At 37.1% G+C, this 23,034-nt stretch overlaps 1 long non-coding RNA gene across 1 annotated transcript in view; it reads left to right on the forward strand.

Annotated features, from left to right (window-relative positions):
• LOC140604558 (uncharacterized) overlaps window positions 1-23,034 on the forward strand; it is a 54,050-nt gene that overhangs the window by 318 nt on the left and 30,698 nt on the right. The window lies entirely within an intron of this gene.

A 23,034-nucleotide genomic window follows, 5' to 3' on the forward strand; every position in this document is an offset into this window, starting at 1 on the left:
ATTGCTGCACTGACCTGAGGGAGGGGCACTGTGGTCAGCATGTAGCCTCTCCTTTCATCCTTCTAATGTGGTTTCATTCTCTGTGATGAAAGGGGGCGGGCCTTCAGTCTTACTCCCAGGTTCTTGGACTTTCTTAGTCCATGGTGCCCTGTCCTTGAAGAGTTGTGAGTTGTTCATATGAGGGGAAAATCAAATTAGGAACAACCTACATCACCATCTTTTTTTAAGGTCAATTCCCAGGATACTCCCCATTTATAGCCCATCTCCAGCTGAGTGTAGCTCTTGGCTCCCCCAACTAGAAAGCCTTGCTATAAATTCTGGAAAACTTGGACCTAGCTGTCACATTCTGCCAGAAAAGGGGAACTCATTTACGGTACCACCCACAGCTGAGGGTAGCTCCCAGCCCTGTTTGACCAGAACATCTGGGAAGCTGCTTAGTTTAGCAACACTTGAGTGGAGAGTCTGACAAGCTTCAGTGCAAATTAGCAGAGCAAAGCAGGTGGCTCTGTCTTGTCAGGAAATCTGAGGCGCAGTTCTGCTTGAGTAAAGACCCCAACAAACAGCAGTTTTTGCCACCCTGCCCAGGCTGAGGAAATAATTCATATCCCTTACCCTTGCAAGGATGGCTGGCTCCTGGCCCTGCCTGCCAAAAACCCTGGCCTGAGCACCTAGAAAACTTTTCCCAGCAGTATTTGAATAAAGTACTTGCCTAGGGGTACTGCCATCTGCAGAACCCACCTGGTGACACAGTCTAGACTGAAAGTTTGGTGTGTAGGTGTGCCTGATTAGCTTATAAGCCTTGGGGTCTGCTGCAAGACCTATGACTTTCTCCACCCAAAGCTTAGAAGCTAATCTGTTTCCTTGCCCACTGTTGAATACAGCCACCATTTCTATTAATCACAAAGCACAGTGTTCCCAGGATTCTCAATAGCCCACCTTACAGCTTCGACTAAAGTGGGACTTGAGTGGAGAACCTAGCCAGCAGCTCTCTGCACTCAGAGCCATGGTAGTAGTCCTGTCTATCTGTCTGATTTGCTTACCAAACAATAAGCCTTGTCAGCCCTGGAGCATTTTCTGTAGTCCCAACTTAGCAGGAAAGCTAGTTTACAGCTCTGGCCAAGGCTGAATATAGTTTCTAGCCTGACCAGACCCAGAGAAGCTAACCAGAGCTCCTGGAGATCTGTGTAACTCATCCTACAACTTTGATTATAGCAGTAAATGAGCAGGGAGCCCAGCAAGTGTCACTGCCCCTCTGCAGAGCTAGCACAGTTGCCCATCAGTCCAACTTGGTGTATAGTCCTTCCTAATTTTATTCCAAAATAAGAGCCTTGCCAGCCTTAAGGACTGAACAAGGGCCCTACCAGAAAGGAAAATTAATTTTACACTTCAGCCCACCCAACCATGGAACCTAACCAGGGCATACAGGAACTGGGTAGCCCATCGTGCCCTGGTTAGAGTGGCACTTAAAGATTGAGAGCACAGTCTGTGACTTTCTCTGTCTGCAAAGCAAAACCAGTAGCCCCATCTGGCCATAGAATTCAATGAAAAGTCTTGCCTGATTTGGGTCCCCAAATACTCAGCTGTGCAGGCATTGGGGTCCATTTTGCTTCTCTCCCACAGCAGAAAAACTAATTTATAGTCCTACCTCCTACTAATTATTGACTTAGTCCCAAATGTCTAGGAAGCTTGATCAGAGAATGCAGGCAACTACACAATACTTCAATAGTTGTCCTTGGGCAGGGAATAAAGCCATCAGGACTGTACAACTCTTGTCATTCAGTGGCATCACTCCCAAACCTAAGAGCTCAGGCAGTGGCCTCACCCCAAAATGGACCTAACATAAGCCCAAATGCCCACAGATGTTCCCAGCATAAAAATCCAGAAACCAAAGCTTAGTAGACTAGTGAAATGTCTGCCAAAGTGAACCCATAAATTCTCAGAGACTACTTACTGAAGGTGCAGGCACAAAGTAAGTTATCAAAGATCATGGAAAATGGGTCAACATTATACTCCCAAAGGAATCTAGTAAAGCTCCAATGATTGACTGTAAAGAAATGGAAACTTATGAACTAAGTTTAGTGAACTACAAGAACACACAGACAACTAAATGAAAATAGCACAACACAGCATAAACAAAATGAGAAATTCAACAGGGAAATAAAAATCAATACATACACACTCAGACACATACACCAGAAATCCTAGCGCTTAGGAATACAAGTCAATTGAGGAATACAATAGAGAATATCAACAGCAAATCTGACCATGCAAAAGATTTAGCAATCCAGAAGATAGGACATTTAAAATTTCCCAGTCAAAAAAATAATAAAATAAAATAAAATAAAATTTCCCAGTCAGAAGAACAAAAAGAAAAAAACTTTTAAAGGTGAAGGAAGCCTATAGAACTTTTGAGACAAAAAGGATATAATATATGCATTATGAATATCCCACAGGAGAAGAGAAAAAAAAAGGGACAGAAATTATATTTAAAGCCATAATGAAAAAAAAAAGCCATAATGGCTGATAATTCTCTAATCCTGAAGAGAGAATGAGCATGCAGTTCCATGAAGTCCAAAAGCTCTTAGTAAATTGAACCTAAGTAGGGCTACACAAGGGACACAATATAACTAAATTGCAAAAAGGCAAATTCAAAAAGACAATTTCGAAATCAGCAAAAGAAAAGTGACACTCACATAATAAGGGAAACCCTTTAAGAACACACATGGATTTCTCCAAAGAAACTTTTAAGGTCAAGAGCATATGGGATAATCTATTCAAAATACTGAAAACAAGAAAAAAAAAAAAAAAACAACTGAGAATAGCAAACCTGGCAAAGCTGTCTTTCAGAAATAAATAGAAATAAGGACTTTCCCAAAGAGAAGTTGATGGAATTCATTACCAATATATCTGTCTTCCACATAATGCTAAATGAGTTATTTGAATGGAACCAAAAGGATATTAATTATCCTCATTAAAATATATAAAGGTGGTATAAATCTCACTGTTAGTGGTCAATATATAGTCAACTACAAGGGGAAAACTTGTAGTAATAATACAAAAGAATATGATAAAGAAGTCGAAGCATAATGATACTGATGAAATTTTGGAATATAGGTGAGGTTTAATCCAAAGCCATTAAATAGATGAAAGGATTTTAAAAAGATCCAAAGATATTCTGTCCATAAGGCACTAACCTTAAAGAAACACATAGTCTAAGAGTGAATAAATGGAATTATTTGAATCAGTAATAAAAATTTTTCCAGTGAAGAAAGCCTAGGACCGGATAGCTTCATAGGTGAATTTTACCAAATATTTAAAGAAGAATTAACACCAATCTTTCCTCAACTTTTCCTAAAAAATTGAAGAAGAGGAAATAGTCTCAGACTCATTTTATGAGGTCAGCATTACTCAGATACCAAAATGCCAGAAAAGGACACTGTCAGAAAATAAAAAACTACAGGCCAATATCACTGATGAATATAGATGCAAATATTTTCAATACAATACTGGCAAACCAAATTCAGTAGCTTTAAAAGAATCATTTATCATAACCAATTGGCAAATATCTCTTGGCTGCAAGGATGGCTTAACATATATAGATCAATGCGCTATATTAAATTAATGAAAAGAAAAAAATCACAAGGTCATCTGAATAGACACAGAAAAAGCATATAACAACATTCAACATCCATTCACATTAAACAAATTTCAAAAGATTGGTTAGAGGTGGAATGTAGCTTAATATAATAAAGGCTGTGCATGGGCAAGGCCGCAATTAACATTATACCCAAAGCTGAAAGGCTGAAAACTTTTTCTCTAAGTTCAGGAACAAGTCAAGGGTGCTCATTCTTGCCATTTCTATTTGACATATTACAGAAAGTTCTTGCTAGAGCAATCCGGCAAGAAAAAAGAAATCAGTCATCAGAATTAACAGAGAATAAGTAAAATTGTTTCTATTTGCTATTGACATGGTTTATATACAGGTTATTCTAAATTCTAATTAAAAATGAGATATAATCAACAAATTAGGTAAAGTTGCAGGATACAAAATTAACATACAAAAATCACGAATGTTTCTATACATTAATGAAGAATAATCTTTAAAAAGACCCAATTTATAATAGCAATAAATACTTAGAAATAAATTTAACTAAAGAACTCAAAGTCTTACTTTGAATATTATGACATTGATGTAAGAAATCAAAGATGAAAACAAGTAGAAAGGTATCCAGTATTTAGGGTTGAAGAATACTGTTAAAATGTCCATATTATCCAAAGTCATCTATAGATAAAATGCAATCTCTATTAGGAGTCCAATGATCTTTCTTACAGAAATAGGAAAAAAAAATCCTAAAATTTGTACAAAACCACAAAAGACGTCAGATAGACAAAGCAATACTAAGAAAGAAAAATACAGCAGGTGGTATAACACTAATTTCAAACTATAGTTTTAAAGCTTTGGTAATTAAAACAATGTTATTGGCATTAAAACAGACATATCAATGCAACAGAATTGAGGGCCCAGAAGTAAACTTGTGAATATAAGTCAACTAATATTTGACAAGGATTTCAAAAATTCTTAATGTGGAAAAGACAGTCATTTTGTTAAATGGTGCTGAGAAAATTGGATATTCACATGTAAAAGAATGATTCGATACCCATTTTCTGACACCACTAAAGTAAACTCAAAATGAATTAAAGACTGAAACTGTAAATTTCTTAGAAGACAACATAGGAAAAAAGTTCCTTGACATAGTCTTGGCAATGTTTTTTAGGATAGGATACCTAAAGCAATAAAAAAAAAAAAAAAAAAAGAACACACAAGCATGACTACATCAAACTAAAGAGCTTCTGAAGAGTGGAAGAAATAACACGATGAAGACAATCTACAGAATGGGGGGAAAATTGCAAGCTTTATATCTGATAAGGTGTTAAAATATAAAATGCATAAAGAAAGCATACATACATTTCAACATCAGAAAAATAATAGTAGTAAAATGTGGGCAAAGGACCCAAATAGACATTTTTCCAAAGAAAATATTCAAATGGCCAATAGGTATATAAATAGGTTCAATATCACTAATCACAAGAGAAATGCAAATCAAAACCACAATGAGATATCAGTCTCATGCCTGTCAACATGACTATTATTAAAAAAGGCAACAAATAACAAATGCTGGCAAGACTATGGACAAAAGGGAGCCTCTGTGCAGTGTTGGTGGGATTATAAATGGAGGCTACTAAAAACATAAAAAATAAAATTACCGTAAGATCCAGTGTATATTCTGGGGATATAGCTTAAGGAAAAAATCACTATGGTAAAGAGATATTTGTACCCTCATTTTCATTGCAGCATTATTTATGGCAGTCAAAACATGGAAATAATCTAAGTGTTCATCAACAGATGAATGGATAAAGAAGAAGTTGTACTGTGTACACGTACACACACACAGTAGAATACTGAATACTATTTGGTCATGAAAAGGACTGAAATCCTCCCAATTGTGACAACATGGATGAACCTAGTTTGAAGGTATTATGATAAGTTAAATAAGTAGGACAGAGAAAAGCAAATATCTTATATTTTCACTTCTATGTGGAATCTAAAAAATAAATAAATAAATAAACTAAAACTCCTAGAAAAACAGATCTGACTTCCAGAGAAGATGGCAGAGTAGGATTCTAAGTTCACTTCATCCCACAAATACACCTAGAAAACACCCACATCGGTGTAAATGACACAGAAAATGACCCAAGGCCTGCCAGAGCAGAGGCTTCATGGCTAAAGGTAAAGAGGCCACATCACAAAATGGTAGGAAGGGAGAAAAAGGGTCAGGAACCAAACTGACCCATGAGACTGTGTGCAGGAGGGAGGGATACTGCAAGCACAGAGAAGGGAGAAGAAGACCACAAACTAGTCACCCCAGGCAAAGGGGGCCTGTACTGGGAAGACAGATCCCTGTAATAGTTGCCTTTGAAAACCAGAAGGACCGAACCTTGTGAGTTCCTACAATCTGTGGGGCTTTAACACCAGAAATTTTAAAAATCAGCTGACAGAGATGATAGGAAACTGAGTCCCCATCCTTAGTGTAACAAACAACCCTGTTGAGACACGATGTAGAAGCAGCAGTTTGAAAAGTGCCTGGGGTGTATGGGACGAAAGTCATTGACTAATGTAGAACATGTGTGGAGGAACAAGGATCTCCAGGAGATTTCTCTAAGAACAAAAGTGCCAGCAGGCACTATTTTCCTCCCTGCTCCCCAGCCTAGATACACAGACCCGTGTGGAAATCAGTGTGAACACATTCCACCTAGCTGGCTAAGAGCATGCCCTGCCCCTGTGTGCTCATATGGGCCCACCCCCTCTAACCCACATTCAGCAGGAGTTCCCTGAAGCTGCTCCAGATAGCAGACCAGCACACACCCTGTTAACCCTGTGCACAAAGCCCCCATGTTCTCCTGCAGACCTGTCCAAACATATGCACCCTCAGTAGGATTACATCCAAAGCAGTGCCACAGGCCTGGAAGTATGCACACATTCCAAAGAACTCCAAAGTGACTCCTGCCCTGGGGACAGAGGAAGATAACCATACACAGCAGCTCAACTGTGGCAACTAACACCAGTGACCTGGGGGCAGAGATCTGGCCTGATGGCAGGGCCCACCCACCAATGAAACCCTCTCAGGGAACAACACAGGGAATGTGCCCTGCGGTTTGGTGCCCATACTGCTCTGACAAATACCTGGTCAGACCCAACTCAAGCCAAGATGGCCCCAGATTGGCCTATTAACAACCCAGCGACCAATCACTGTGCATAAACGTTAATGAGACGAATAGAAGATGGTGGGACTGAAGGCAGAGTGGCTCAGCCACAACAGTAGGTTGACACCCCTGAAGTGTCTCGTGGTGAACAGGAGACATTGAACTGCAGGGCACTATAGGATCTCTTCATTAGGCCACCACTTTCAAGAGCATGAAACATAGCTGACTTTTCCAACACATAGAAATAGACACAGAGAGTTAGACAGAATGAGGAAACAGGCATATGTCCCAAATGAAAGAACAGGACAAATCACAGCAAGAGAGCTAAGTGAAACAAAGGCAAGTAACAGGCCTGAAGAGAATTTAAAGTAATGGTCATAAAGATACTCAGTAAACTTGAGGGAAAAAAGTGGAGGATCTCAATGCGATCCCAAACAGAGACCTGAAAAAGGACCAATCCAAGATGAAGACCTCACTAAGTAAAAATAAAAATACACTACGGGGGAATAAATACTATAATATGGGGAGCCAAAGAGTGGATCAGGAAGCTGGAGATAGAGTAATGGAAAGCAACCAAGCACAATAGGAGAAATTAAACATAACAATAAAAAATGGCAATAGTTGATGGGAACTCAATGACACCATCAAGCATAACAACATTCATATTATAGGGATTCCATAAGGAGAAGAGGGAGATAAAGGAGCAGGAAATTTATTTGGAAAAATAATACCTGAAAACTTCCCTAATGTGGGGAAGGAAATAGAAATCTACATTCAGGGTGCAGAGAGAGCCTCCAACAAAGTCAACCAAAGGAGGTCCACACCAAGACACAATATAATTAAAATGGCAAAGAAGTGGTGATAAAAGATAATTCTCAAAATGGCAAGAGAAGGGGCACCTGGGTGGTTCACTTCATTAAGCATCTGCCTTTGGCTCAGGTCATGATCTCAATGTCTCGGGATTGAGGTCTAGGTCCCACTCTGTACTCAGTGGGGGTCCCTCTGCCTCTGCCCCTCCCCCTGCTCATGCTCTCTATCAAATAAATAGTCTTTTTAAAATAATGCCACAAGAGAACAAACAGGTATATACCAGGAAAACCCCATAAGGCTGTCAGCTGATTTTTCAGCAGAAACGTTGCAGGCCAGAAAAGAGTGGCATCATATATTCGAAGTACTGAAACGAAAAATACCTGTAACCAAGAATACCTTATCAGCAAAGTATCATTCAGAATAGAAAGAGATAAAGAGTTTCCCAGACAAACAAAAGTTAAAGGCATTCATGGTCACTAAAGTAGCCTTACAAGAAACATTAAAGGGGATTCCGAGTGGAAATAAATGACTATAAACAGGATCAAGAAAACCTGGAATTACAAGAGCAGTAAAATTAAGTGTATCTGTAAGAATCATTTAAAGGATTAGTAGAATAAAAGAATGCAAAACATGACAACATATACTTCAAGTGTTTGGCAGAGGAATAATAATCTAATGCTTTTATTTTTAAAGTTTTTAAATTCCAGTTAACATAATATTAGTTCCAGGTGTACAATATAGTGATTCGACACTTCCATACAACACCGAGGGTTCATCACAAGTGCCCTCCTTAACCTCCATCACCTATTTCACTCATCCCCGCCCCCCACCTCCCTTCTTATAACTGCCAATTTCTTTATAGTTAAGTCTGTTTAGTGGTTTGCCTCTCTTTTTCCCTTGGCTCACTCGTTTTCTTTCTTAAATTCCAAATATGAGTAAAATATGGTATTTGTGTTTCTCAGACTTATTTCACTTAGCATGATACACTCTAGCTCCATCCATGTTACTGCAAATGGCAAGATTTCATTCTTTTTGATGGCAGAGACTATTCCATTACAGACACACACACACACACACACACACACACCTTATCTTCCTTATCCATAATCAGTGAATGAATATTTGGGCTGTTTCCATGATTTGCCTATTGTTGATAATGTTGCTATAAACGTCAAGGTGCATGCATCCCTTTCAATCAGTATTTTTGTACCCTTTGAATAAATACCTAGTACTGCAATTGCTGGGTCATAAGGTAGTTCTACTTTTAACTTGTTGAGAAATCTCCATACTGTTCTCCAGAGTGGCTGCACCAGTCCACATTCCCACCAACATGCAGGAGGGTTCCCCTTTCTCCACATCCTTGCCAACACCTGTTGTTTTTTGTGCTGTTGATTTTAGCCATTTTGACAAGTGGGAGGTGATGTTATTGTACTTTCAATTTGCATTTCCTTGATGATCAGTGATTTGAACATCTTTTCATGTGTCTATTGGCCATCTGTAGGTCTTCTTTGGAAAAATGTCTACTCATGTCTTCTAATTTTTTAGTTGGATTATTAATTTGGGGGGTGTTGAGTTTTATAAATTCCTTATATATGTTGAATATTAACTCCTTATCAGATATGTCATTTGAAAATATCTTCTCACGTTCTGTAGCTTGCCTTTTAGTTTTGTTGACTCTTTTCTTTGCTGTGCGGATGCTTTTTATTTTGATGTAGTCTCTTATTTTTGCTTTTGTTTCCCTTCCTTCAGGAGACCTATCTAGAAAGAAGTTGCTACAGCCAATGTTGAAGAAGTTATTGCCTGTGTTCTCCTCTAGGATTGTGAAGGATTCCTATCTCACATTTAAGCCCTTTATCCATTTTGAATTTATTTTTGAGCATCGTGTAAGAAAGTGGTCCAGTTTCATTCTTCTGCATGTGGATGTCCAATTTTCCCAACACCATTTGTTGAAGTAACCGTCTTTATCCCACTGAATATTCTTTCCTGCTTTGTTGAAGATTATTTGACCATATAGTTGTGGATCCATTTCCGGGTTCTCTATTCTGTTCCATTGATCAATATGTCTATTTTTGTGCCAGTACCACACTGTCTTGACGATTACAGCTTTGTAATACAGCTTGAAGCCTGGAATTATGGTGCCTCCAGCTTTGGTTTTCTTTTTTAACATTACTTTGGGTATTTGGGATCTTTTCTGGTTCTATATAAATTTTAGAATAGTTTGTTCTAGTTCCATAAAAAATACTGGTGTTAATTTTGATAGGTATTGCATTGAATATGTAGATTGCTTTGAGTAGTATAGACATTTTAATATTTGTTCTCCCAATCGATGAGTATGGAATATCTTCCCATTTCTTTCTGTCTTCTTCAATTTCTTTCATAAGTGTTCCTTCCATAGGCTTCAGCCTACAGATCTTTTACCTCTTTGGTTAGGTTTATTCCTAGGTATCAAATTTTTTGGTGCAATTATAAATGGGCTTGATTCCTTGATTTCTTTTTCTGCTACTTCGTTATTGGTACATAGAAATGCAATAGAGTTCTGTACATTGATTTTATATCTTTTTACTTTACTGAATTCCTGTCTTAGTTATAGCAATATTTTGGTGGAGTCTTGAGTTTTCTACATAAACTATCATGTTTTCTGCAAAAAGTGGCAGTTTGACACCTTCCTTGCTGATTTGGAGGCCTTTTATTTATTTCTGCTGTCTGATTAGTGAGGCTAGGACTTTACTATGTTGAACAACAATGCTGATAGTGGACATCCCTGCCATGTTCCTGACCTTAGGGGAAAAGCTGTTTTTCTTCATTGAGGATATTAGCTGTGGGTCTTTTGTATATCGCCTTGATGATGTTGAGGCATTTTCCTTCTATTCCTACTCTCTGGAGGGTTGTTTTTTTTAATCAAGAAATGATGCTATTTTGTAAAGATTTACAAAAATATTTATTTATTTGTGAGAGACATGAGAGGCAGAGACACAGGCAGAGGGAGAAGCAGGCTCCCTGTGGGGAGCCCAATGTGAGACTCCATCCCAGGACCCTGGAATCACACCCTGAGCCAAAGGCAGAACTCAACTACTGAGCCCCAAGATGTTGTATTTTGATGTCAAATGCTTTGTCTGAATCTATTGAGAGAATCACATAGTTCTATTAAATCCTCTTTAAATGTTTGGTAAAAACTTGTTTGTAAAACTATCTGGTGCTGGACCTTGTTTGTTGTTGTTTTTGATTACTTATTCAATTTCATTTGTAATAATCTGTTCCAGCTATTTCTTCCTGATTCAGTTTTTATATGTCCAATTTGATGCCATATAATTTGTAATAATATTCTCTTATAGTCCTTTGCATTACTGTTGTGTTGTCTATTTTTTATTTTGTTTGAGTCCTCTCATTTTTTACCTTTTAAAAATTGAATCTGGCTAAGAATTCATTAATTGTGTTGATCTTTTCAAAAAATGAACTCCTAGCTTTATTGATCTTTTCTTGTTTGGATTTTTTGTTTGTTTCCATTTTGTTTATTCTTCTTCTAATCCTTATTTTTCTTCTACTCATTTTGGGTTTTCCTTTCTCTGATTTTTCTAACTCCTTAAGTTGTAAGGTTAGGTTGTTTTTTTTGGAGATTTTTCTTCCTTCTTGATGTAGGACTGTATTGCTATAACCTTCCCTCTTAGAAATGCTTTTGCTGCATCCCAAAGATTTTAGACTGTGATATTTTCATTTTCACTTCTCTCCATGTATTTTAAAAAATTTCCTCTTTGATTTCTTGATTGACCTATTCATTGTTTTGTAGAAAATTATGTGTAACCTCTAGGAGTTCTTCCTGAATTTTTTCTTGTGGTTGACTTTTAGTTTCATAGTGTTGTAATCAGAAAATACGCATGGTATGATTTCAATCTTTTTGTATTTGTTTGTTTCAATCTTTTTGTATTTATGACCCAATAAATGACCTATTCTGGAGAATATTCCATGTGCAGTTGAAAAGAATGTGTATTCCTATATTTTAGGATGAAATTTTCTGAATATATTTGTTAAGTCTATCTGGTCCACCATGTCATTCAAAGTCATTGTTTTACTTGTTGATTTTCTGTGTAGATGATCTATCCATTGATGTAAGTGGAATGTTAAAATACTATTTTTGTATTGTTTTCAATTCATTCTTTTTTTGTTATTAATGGTCCTATGTATATAAGGGAAGGGAGAAGAAATGTGTGGGAAATATCAGAAAGGGAGACAGAACATAAAGACTCCTAACTCTGGGAAACGAACCAGGGGTGATGGAGGGGGAGGAGGGCGGGGGGTGGGGGTGACTGGGTGATGGGCACTGAGGGGGGCACTTGATGGGATGAGCACTGGGTGTTATTCTGTATGTTGGTAAATTGAACACCAATAAAAAATAAATTTATTATAAAAAAATGGTCCTATGTATTCGGGAACTCCTGTGTTGGGTCCATCAATATTTATAATTGCTAAATCTTTTTGTTCGACTGTCCCTTTTATTATTATATGGTGTTTTCACTTATGTCTTTTGTTACAGTATTTAAGATCTAGTTTGCTACTCCGGCTTTCTTTTGACATCAATTTGCATGGCACATGTTTCTCCACTCCCTCACATTCAATCTGCAGGTGTCTTTAGGTTTAAAACCAGTATCTTGTAAGCAGCATATAGATGGGTCTTGTTTTGTTTTTATTTTAATCCATTCTGACATTCTATGTCCTTAATTGGAGTGTTTAGTCCATCCATTTACATCCAAAGAAATTATTGATAAATATTTATTTAGTGACATTTCATTACTTGTTTTGTGGTATTTGCTAATGAAGCTTTTCTGAGATCCTTTCTTTTTGGGTCAGTTTTGTTCTCTCCTTTCCACTCAAAGACTCCCCTTTAATGTGTCTTACAGGGATGCTCAGTGGTCACAAACTTGTTTAGTTTTTGTTTGTCTGGGAAACATTATCTCTTCTTCCATTCTGAATGATAGTCTCGATGCATAGAACATTCTTGGTTGCAGACTTCTTCCATTCAGCACTTTGAATAAATCATACTCATATGAATTCAAACAAATTCAGTAAAGTTGCAGGATATGAAATCAACAAACAGAAATCTGTTGCATTTTTCTATGCCAATAATGAAGCAGCCGAAAGAGAAATTAAGGAAATAGTCTCATTTATAATTGGACCAAAACCAATAAGATACCTTGGAATAAACCTAACAAAAGTGAAAGACCTGTACTCTGAAATTATAAAACACTGATGAAAGAAATTGAAGACTATATGAACAAATGGAAAGACAGTCCATGTTTATGGATGGGAAGAACAAGCATTGTTAAAATTTCCATACTATCCAAGGCAATTTACAGATTTAATACATTCCCTATCAAAATCCAATAGTATTTTTCACAGAACTAGAAAAAATATCTATAAAATTTGTATGGAACCACAAAGACCCCAGATAGCCAAAAAAATATTATAAGAAAAACTGGGGATATCACAATATCAGATTCCAAGTTGTATTACAAAGTTGTAGTAATCAAAATAGTATGGTGCTAGCACAAAAACAGACACATAGATCAATGGATCTATTCTAATAGAGAACCCAGAAATAAACCCATGATGTTACAGGCAATAATCTTCAACAAAGTGGGCAAGAATATGCAGTAGGAAAACAATAGTCTCTTCAACAATGGTGTTGGGGAAAACTGGACAGCTGCATGCAAAAGAATGAAACTGGACCACTTTTTTACATGATATACAAAAATGGACTAAAAACGGGTTAAAGACCTAAATGTGAGACCTGACAATATAAAAATCCTAGGATGGATCCCTGGGTGGCGCAGCGGTTTGGCGCCTGCCTTTGGCCCAGGGCGCGATCCTGAAGACCCGGGATCGAATCCCACATCGGGCTCCCAGTGCATGGAGCCTGCTTCTCCCTCTGCCTGTGTCTCTGCCTCTCTCTCTTTCTCTCTCTGTGACTATCATAAATAAATAAAAATTAAAAAAATTTAAAAAAAAAGTCCTAGGAGACAGTACAGTCAGTAATTTCTCTGACATTGGCAGTACCATTTTTCTAATACATCTTCTAAGTCAAGGGGATCCAAAGCATAAATAAATAATTGCAACTACATCAAAATAAAAAGCTTCTGCACAACAAAGGAATCAAATCAACAAACTAAAGGACAATATACTGACTGGGATCAGATATATAAGGGGATATATGTGATAAGGGGTTAGCATTCAAGATATATAGGGGCACTCAGGTGGCTCAGCTGTTGGGTGTCTGCCTTCGGCTCAGGGCATGATCCTGGAGTCCAGGGATTGAGTCCCGCGTCAGGCTCCCTGCATGGAGTCTGCCTGTGCTCTCCCCCCTCTCTCATGAGTAATAAAATCTTTAAAATATATATATTTTTGTGTGTATATATGGGTGTGTGTGTGTATAGGAACTTCTACAACTCAGCACCAAAAAAAAAAAACCCATTCAATTAAAAAATTGGTAGAAGACATGAACAGATATTTCTTCTAAGATGACACACAGATGACCAGAAGATACATTAAAAGATGGTCAACATCGTTATCATGGAAATACAAACAAAACCCACAATGAGCTATCACCTCACACCTGTCAGAATGGCTAAAATCAAAACTGCTTGAAACAGTAAGTGTTAAGGATGTGGAGAGAAAGGACCCCTCTTACACTGTTGTTGGGAATAGAAACTGGTGTAGCGACTATGGAAAATAATATGGAGGTGCCTCAAAAAATAAAAAATAGAATCATATAATCCAGTAATTCAATACTGGATATTTAGCCAAAGAAAACACATTCATTCAAAAAGATATATGAACTCCATTTTGTTGCATCATTTGTTAGAATAGCCAAAATATATTGGCAAGTCAAGTATACATGGTTAGATGAATGGATAGATATATAAATATATATAATATGCATAATATGCTATATATATTTATATATATTCATATAAAAGAATTATTTGTTGTCATTTGCAACAACTGGGTGGATCTAGAAAGTATAATCCTAAGTGAAATAAGTCAATCAGCAATGGAGAAATAGCATGATTTCACTCATGTGGAATTTAAGAAACAGAACAAATGAACAAAGCAAAAACAAACAGGAAAAATCAGAGAGGAAAACAAATCATGAGACACTCTTAACTCTTGGAAACTCTTGGAAACAAACTGAGGGTCGCTGAAGGGGAGGTGGGTGGGGGATGAGGTAACTGGGTGACAGACATTAAGTAGGACACATGACATAATGAGCACTGAATGTTATATACAACTGATGAATTACTGACACCTACATCTAAAACTAATGATGTACTATATGTTGGCAAATTGAATTTAAATTTTAAAAAAAGAAACCCCAAAAAACCCCTAGACTCTTAAATATAGAGAAGAAACTGGAGATTACCAAAGGAAAGGTGGTTGGGGAAATGGGTGAATTAGATGGAGGGGATTAAGAGTATACTTATGATGAGCACTGAGTAATGTATAAAATTATTGAATCAGGATATTGTACATCTGAAACTAATGTAACACTGTACATTATACTGTAAATAAGTTTTTGAAAATGACTTAACTTTACTCAGCACAAAAACATTCATACTGTGGAGAAATACTATGCATGTTAATGTGGAAAATATTTCATAACCTTGTAATAATGTATGGTGACAGATGGCAACTACACTTACAGCAATGAGCATTAAGTAATGATAGAGTTGTGGAATCACTATGTTGTACACCAGAAAGTTATATAACAACTTCATTTATATACTTCAATAAATTTTAGAAATGTAAAAAATATACCATGCCATCTTAACTGTACAAATCTCAAATAATGAATATTTAATGTAAATATTTTCATTAAAAAAAAAGAAAAATAATCTAACTGGTGGTTGCCAAAAGTGGGTGTTAGGGGGTGAAGGAATTGGATGATGGTCGTCAAAAGGTAGAATTTTTCAGTTACAGGTTAAATAAATACTGGGAGTGTATGTACAACATGATGGCTACAGTTAACACTTCTGTACAGTAGATTTGAAAGTTTCTAAAAGAAGATCTTAAAAACTCTTATCACAAAGAATAAAACATTTTTTCTTTTGTTTTTGTGCTTTACATGATGGATATTATCTAAACATAATATGCTAGTCATTTCACAATATATTTGTCTTTATGCTGTACACCTTTCCCCTACAGTGCTATATGCTAATTATATCTCAAATAGAAACAAAGATAGAAAATGTGAATGGTTGTTACATACAGAGTTGGTCATATAGACATAAAATACCTCTAGAAAAATGTTCAAGAAATCAATTCTATTCGTTACACCTAGGGAGGGAACCAGGAGTATAAATTTAGAGGCTGTGTACCTCCTTGGTCCTTTAGAATTTTAAATATATAAATCTAAAAATCATACCAATTTGAAACATTTCTTCTTTTCTAATATAGTAATCAATGCTATAATCTTCCCACTAAGCACTGCTTTTACTATTTCCTTCCAATTTCAATATTTCATTTTTATTTAGTAAAAAAATAAATATTTTTATTTAAATATTTAAATTCAAATTTTTTCTTGGGGGGGATGTTGTCTTTTAGATGCAAGATACTATACTTTGTTTGTATATGGATAGTAATAATTCCTGAAAGGGAGAGAGAGTGGCCATGTATGCAGTAGCAGGAAGCAGAAGGAAGAGCATCTGACGGAATCTCTGCATCTACTTGCAGAAAACAAAAGGATGAAAGTATGGGGCCTTGAGGAATGGTGGCACATGGATTCCATTCCCCTTAGTTTTCTTAAAAAATGTGAGAAGTCTGCAATTGAGGGTATGTGTGGACATAAAAGGAACAGACGAATAAGTGTTATGATGGAAGCATAACCCACTTCCTCCAGTGAAGAAGTTAAACGTTTTTCTGCAGGTATAGAGAAGGCAGATGGCTGGGTATTGCCAGGTTGAATGGTGCAGAGGGACAGAAGGGTGCAGGAGTTGAGAAGATGTGCAGCAGGGACATAATGATGGGCTGTAGAGGTTCAAAGGGACCAGAAGGAAAATGAGGCCATTGGGGTGAGAGTAGTGACACCCCAGTGCAGGAGTACTGGAGAAAGGGAGAGCCCAGAAACAGGTGAAGCGAGATTGAGATCTGAAACCATAGATGCGGTTCCCTGGGGGACAAGCTTGAGAGTAATACATGAGCCCAGAGGACAACAGTCTGAGATGCCTTGGCTACTTCTCCATGTTTGCATCCAGTAGGGCTCAAGGAAAGAACACGGTTCAGTGTGTCTCACTTCTCATCCACAGCCTCCACTCTCTCCCTATGTATTGGGAATGGTTGAGAAGCTTCTTCTCCCTGACACTGAACTTTGCATATCCCATGCCAGCAGGGCATGATGGTTTTCATGATGGTTTCATTCCCTACATTCCATGGATCATTGCAGAGGATTTCCATCACACCCTGACTTCACTCAGGGGTGGGAGAAAATAGTCAATGCCGGCTGGGAACACAAAGGATGGTCATGAAGGTAAGGTAATGTATACGAAGTACCAACCTAGCCCAAATTAGATGCCAGCAAAGCTAGTTTTCTTCTCTTCCCTCCCTAGTAAGGGGGTGTGAGAGCCAGATTGTCATGTTACCCTGATTTTGCTCCAATTTCATACAAATATCCCCAGAGTTTTTTATTCTATAAGCCTTCAAGCACGTGTGACTCTAAGGCAGGAGGTCTTTTCTCAATGAACTTATTACACGAATGGACATGGTAAAAGAACTCTTTCCACCAAATGACTTATAATAGATTGGCTCCCTTGATCCCACTTTTATTGTCACCAAAATACTGTGTTTTATGAGGAACTTCAAAGTCTGGAAACCAACTCCATGAAATAGCACTCTATAAGCAGTTCTGGAATTGAGAATTAAGAGCTACATCGATTGCATGGGAGCAGTCAGCCCTGATGAGGCATGCCTGTGGAGTCTACAAGAGCAAGGATACCAAAACTCAGCAGCAGCATTTTCCACAGGCCCAGCTGTGCGTGGCCACTCTCATACCAGCCCTTGTTTATAGAGTCTTGTTCAGGATACAAAGTGTGGTTATCAATAGCCTCAGAGATTTCCAATTCAAGATGTTACCGTGGGAGGATCCTGAACTCACCCCTTCCAATGGACACTCCAAATCTATAGCTATCTACCAAATAATTTCCTCCAAAAGACACCCCAAAACTAGCTGGTTTCTATATATCAGGTGAATAAGAAATCTCTCAAATCAATATAGTTAAGAGAAGTTGAGACACAATCTCACCATAAACCCCATACCCAGTATAGTGAACCACAATCAGGAGGAAACTCACAACCCAAAGCCTTTCCCTGAGAAAGAAAAAGTTTTAATCCCAAGCTTGCATGCCAACTTTTAAGACCTGCAGGTGAGAGATGAGCCCCCCAAACATCGAGCTTTGAAAGCAAACAGGACTTGTATCCATGAGACCCTCAAGATTCTGGTGATCTGAGAAAAAGTTTCCTGTAAAGCATCTCACATTTCTGTGAAAGAGCCTATTTACTTATCTTAAAGCCTTGGGCTGAGGGCAGGCATCTAATTCAACACACATCTGGGACCAACCAAAATCCTCTCCAAGATGGAAGCCAGCCAGTAGCATTTTTGCTCTCTCCTTCTGCCATGCTCCAAATTGCCAATTTCTCTGTGATAGATTTGCAGCATATATCTGGCGCCCTGTTTTTTTTTTGTTTTGTTTTGTTTTTTGTTTTGTTTTGTTTTCATGGCTGCTGCCCACAGGATGCCCCTTGATTACCCAGCTCTGGTGGTTATTAGGACTTATGTTTGAAGCTTCTACAAGCCTGTAGCAGTTAAATAGTTGTTTATCAACCACTACTACCCAGGGCACAATGGAGAGGGAGCAGACTGAAACACACCCCTGGTATTTTTGTGAAGGAGGACAACTTATCATCAGAGTGATGGCCTGAAAGAGGGTGTACTAATTAAACACACATCTAGGGACTAACTATGATTTTTTTCCAGAGACTGAAGTTGGCAGGGATCATATTCACATTCCCTCTCTGCCCTATCACAAAGCACCAGTGTCTTCCTAAAAGAAGCTTTTGCACATGTCTGATGCCCTAGCTTTTTTGTGCCTGCTACCCAGAAGACACAGTCCCTGATTGCTAGATTATGGTAGCCAGTGAGGCTGCTATTCCTGGGTTGATTGGGATGGTATCAAATAGAAGTCTTAACTAGCCATCAGTACAGAGGGAGAAGACAGAAGAAGCCCTTCTTCCAGTCTTCACTCTAAGAGGTATATTTGTATACCTCAAAAACTGCTGCCTGAGGATATAGCTTCCAATCACATGGAATCAGGTGCTGACTGAAATACTCCCTTTTCAGGACACAGATCTTGGCATGCTTCAACTATTGGGAACACTAAGGATAAAGAAGTAAGCTTGAACAAAACGTTTTGAGAGATAACACGTAACTAGGGAGGATTTAACAATAAGGTTCATCTCCTACATGAGGCCATTCCTTCAAGGCTGAAAGTCTTGACTATTTATCTTATGCATGGAAACCAACACAGGGAGTCAAGGAAAATGAATTAACAGGAATATGACCCCAAAAGTACAATATCAGAAAAAGGCCCTAACACATTGGAGATAAGTAATTTACTCAATAACAGCCATAAAGATGCTCATACAAGTTAACTAATAAAGCTCTAACAACTGATCCTGAAGAAGTGGAAATCTGAATTGATGAAGTATTCAGAATAATCGTCTTGGAGAAGTTTAATGAACTACAAGAACATAGAAATGGGCAGCTACATGGACAACTAGGAAAATAATACACGAACAAAACAACAAGGTTGATGAGGCAATAGAAATTATTAAAAAAAAAATTTTAGAACCAAAAATACAATAGCTGAACTTAAGAATTCAATAAATAGCTTCCATAGGATATATAGCCACATAGAAGAAACATCATGACCTGGAAAATAAGATATTTCAAATTATTTAGTAAAAAGAGCAAGAAAAACAAGAATGAAGGAATGGAGAAAGTCTAAGGGAATTATGGGGCATAAGAAACAATATTCACATTATGGCACCTCCAGGAGAAGAGAAAGAGGAAGAAACAGAAAATATATTTAAAACAATAATGTCTGAAAACTTCTCAAACCTGGGGAAAGTCATTCAATCTAAGAGCCCCGAAATATTCCAAATAGGTTGAAAACAAATAGGGCAACACTGAGACATATTACAATTAAATCGTCAAAGTTTAGAGATAAAGATAGCATTTTTAAAAAAGATTTTATTTATTTATTCATGAGAGATACAGAGAGAGGCAGAGACACAGGCCGAGGGAGAAGCAGGCTGCATGCAGGGAACCCGACACAGGACTCGATCCGGGGTCTCCAAGATCAGACCCTGGGCTGAAGGCAGCACTGTACCGTTGAGCCACCGGACTGCCCAAGATAGCATTTAAAAGCAGTAAGGGAAAAGTTACATAGGAAAGAACCTTTATATGACTACTAGCAGATTTTCTCAACAGAAACTTTTCTGGCCAGGAGAGAATGTAGTAATATATTCAAAATATTGAAAGAAAAAATGTTTACAAGAATATTATACCCATTGAAGTGGTATTTCAGACAGGAAGAAGGGATAAAGACTTGCCTGACCAAATGAAATTAAAGGAATTCATCATCAGACATGCCTTACCAGAAATATAAAGGGAGTTCTCTGAGAGTAAATAAAAGAACACTAATTAACATTATAATGACATAAGAAGACAGTCTAAAACTTGCCAGTAGTGGAAATTATATAGTCAAAGTTGAATTTTGTACATGGCAATGATAGTGCAAAATTTACTTACATCTCTAAAGTTAAAAAAACAAATGGCATTAGTTACACAATATGAAAATATGTAAACTGCAACAATGATAAAACTCAAAATGTGAGGGTGAGGAGAAATGTGAAGACGAATCCTTTTGAAATTCATTTGTTATTAGTTTAAAATAGTGTTATAGGGGGATCCCTGGGTGGCTCAGCGGCTCAGCGGTTTAGGGCCTGCCTTTGGCCCAGGGGCGATCCTGGAGTCCCGGGATCGAGTCCCACGTTGGGCTCCCGGCAGGGAGCCTGCTTCTCCCTCTCCCTGTGTCTCTGCCTCTCTCTCTCTTTCTCTCTCTCTCTCTATCATAAATGAATAAAAAAGTCTTAAAAAAATAAAATAGTGTTATAATTTTAAGACATTTTGTGTAGCCCTCATGTAATCACAAGGGAAAACCCTATTCTAGTGACACGAAAGAATATAAAGAAGTAAAAATATGCTGGTATCACAAGACACTAATATACACACAAAAAGCAGAATTAAAGAAAAAAACAAACAATGGATCTATAAAACAACCAAAAGACAACTAACACAATAAATAGCAAAAGTAAGCTCTTGTTTATCATAATTATTTTCAACACAAACAGATAAAATTCTCCAATTAAAAGACAAAGAATAGCTGACTAGACTAAAAGACCAAGGGATATTTTCCCTGACAGAGATCCACTTTAACCTTAAAGACACACAAAAGACCTACAGTGAAGGGATGTGAAAGGTATTTCCAGCAAATGGTAACCATAAAAAGAGAAGGGGTAGTTATACGAATTTCGTACAAAATAGACTTTGAACAAAAACATGATAAAAAGAGACAAGGTCATTATATAATGATAAAGGTGGCAATCAAGGATATATAGCAACCATAAATATGTATGTGCCCATCAATAAGGCACCTAAATACATAAAGTAAAATCTAATAGAGGTAAAAAGAGAAATAGCAATATAATAATATTTGAAGACTTTAATATTCCATTCTCAACAATGGATAGATGATCTAGACAAATATGCAATAAGGAAAAAGTGGATTTGAACAATGCTATAGACAAAATGACCTAAGAGACATGCAACAAATGTTCTGACAACAGAATACATGTTCTTCTCAACTATACATGGAACATTTTATAGAACAGACCATATGTTAAGCCCCAAAACAAGGCTTAGTTTATAAAAATCTTTTACTAAAAAAGATTGAAATTGTACTAATTATCTTTTCTGACCATGAGGGTAAGAAACTAGATATCAATTATGAACAGAAAACTGTTGATGAACACATGAAAATTAAACAATGTTTTTCTGAGCAATATAGCAAAGAATAAATTGATGGCAAATTAAAAAGTATATTGAGGCAAACAAAAATGGAAACATAGCATACCAAAACTTAACAGGATACACCAAGCAGTTTTAAGAGAGAGGTTCATAGCGATAAACACTTAACATTAAGAAAAATCCCAAACAGTCTAACTCTACACTTTAAGGAACTAGAAAAAAAGGAGAACTGAGGTCAAAGAGAGCAGAAGAAAGGAAATAATAAAGATTAGAGCAGAAGAGAAACACAAAAAGAAGAAGAGGAGGAGGAGCGGGAGAAAGAAAAAAAGAGAAAAGAAGAGAAAAGAAAAGAGAAACCTAAAAAAGCTATTCTGGACATCATACAGATGTCAAAATAGCCAAAATAAAACCAAATCATTGATGTAGTAATCAGTAAAAACTTATTGTGCATATATGAGAAAGACAGTTTGCAAAGTGGTAGCACTCAAACCAAAACACGGAATGAGGCTCATTGATATGCTCGTATTAGGCAGTTTATATCAAGGGAAATCAGTGACTTTTACCAATCATAGTGATTGGTAACAATATTTCAGTTTTCAGTGGTCACTTTATATCAACCTTTGGAAATCGTTTAAGTTTTACTTATCATTTCCAGAGGCACAAGCAAGAAATGCTCCAAGTCAAATTAGCTTTGCAAAATGAGCTAAATTAAATTTTGTTTATACAACAAAAGTGATTTGGTATGGTCAGAGAACTTAAGGTTGGCTCTCATTCATTTCCAATTTCAACCCTAGAAATAAAAGAAAAAATTTTAGAAACATACCAATTACCAAGACTGAATGAGGAAGAAACAGAAAGTCTGGAAGGACCAACCACTGGGAAGGAGATTTAATCAGTAATGAAAAACGTCCCAACACAGAATAGTCTAGGACCAGATGTATTCACTGGTGAGTTTTACAACCATTTAAAGAAGTGTAAGGCCAAAACTTCTTACACTCTTCCAAAAAAATGAAAGGGGAAATAACTCTGCCAAACTGATTTTTAGGAGGCCAATATCATCTTAAAGCTAGAAAAGAACTATCAGAAAATAAAACAACTGACCCATAATCACGATGAACACAGATACAAATATCCTCAATAAAATACAACAAACTGAATTTAGCAGTATTTTAAAAGGATTACTCACTATGATCAACTGGGATTTCTATGTAGGATGTAAGGATGGTTCAACATACAAAAATCAATCAGTGTGATACATCCCATCACATTAAAAGAATAAGAGAAAAATATATAATCATTTCAATAGATGCAAGAAAAGCATTTGACAAAAT

This window comes from Canis lupus, chromosome 15, assembly GCF_048164855.1.
Source record: "Canis lupus baileyi chromosome 15, mCanLup2.hap1, whole genome shotgun sequence".
Classification (NCBI taxonomy): domain Eukaryota; kingdom Metazoa; phylum Chordata; class Mammalia; order Carnivora; family Canidae; genus Canis; species Canis lupus.